The sequence below is a fragment of the Palaemon carinicauda genome, chromosome 2, assembly GCF_036898095.1.
Source record: "Palaemon carinicauda isolate YSFRI2023 chromosome 2, ASM3689809v2, whole genome shotgun sequence".
NCBI lineage: Eukaryota > Metazoa > Arthropoda > Malacostraca > Decapoda > Palaemonidae > Palaemon > Palaemon carinicauda.
In genome coordinates this window covers 59336218-59336574 of record NC_090726.1, presented here as the reverse complement: position 1 = coordinate 59336574, position 357 = coordinate 59336218, and positions in this window count along the sequence as shown.

Below are 357 nucleotides of genomic sequence, written 5' to 3'. Positions count from 1 at the left end.
CAATTTTTAACTTTTGAAATTCTACTGATTCAACTACCCGATTAGGAAGATCATTCCACAACTAGGATAAAACTTCTAGAGTACTATGTAGTATTGAGCCTTATGATGGAGAGGGCCTGACTATTAGAATTAACCGCATGCCTAGTATTACGAACAGGACGGAACTGTCCGGGATCTGAATGTAAAGGATGGTCAGAATTATATAAAAAAAAAATCTTATGCAACATGCGTAAAGAAGTAACTGAATGATGGTGCCAGAGATTAATATCTAGATCAGGAATAAGAAATTGAATAGACCGGAAGTTCCTGTCCAACATATTAAGAGGAGAATCAGCAGCTGAAGACCACACAGGAGAA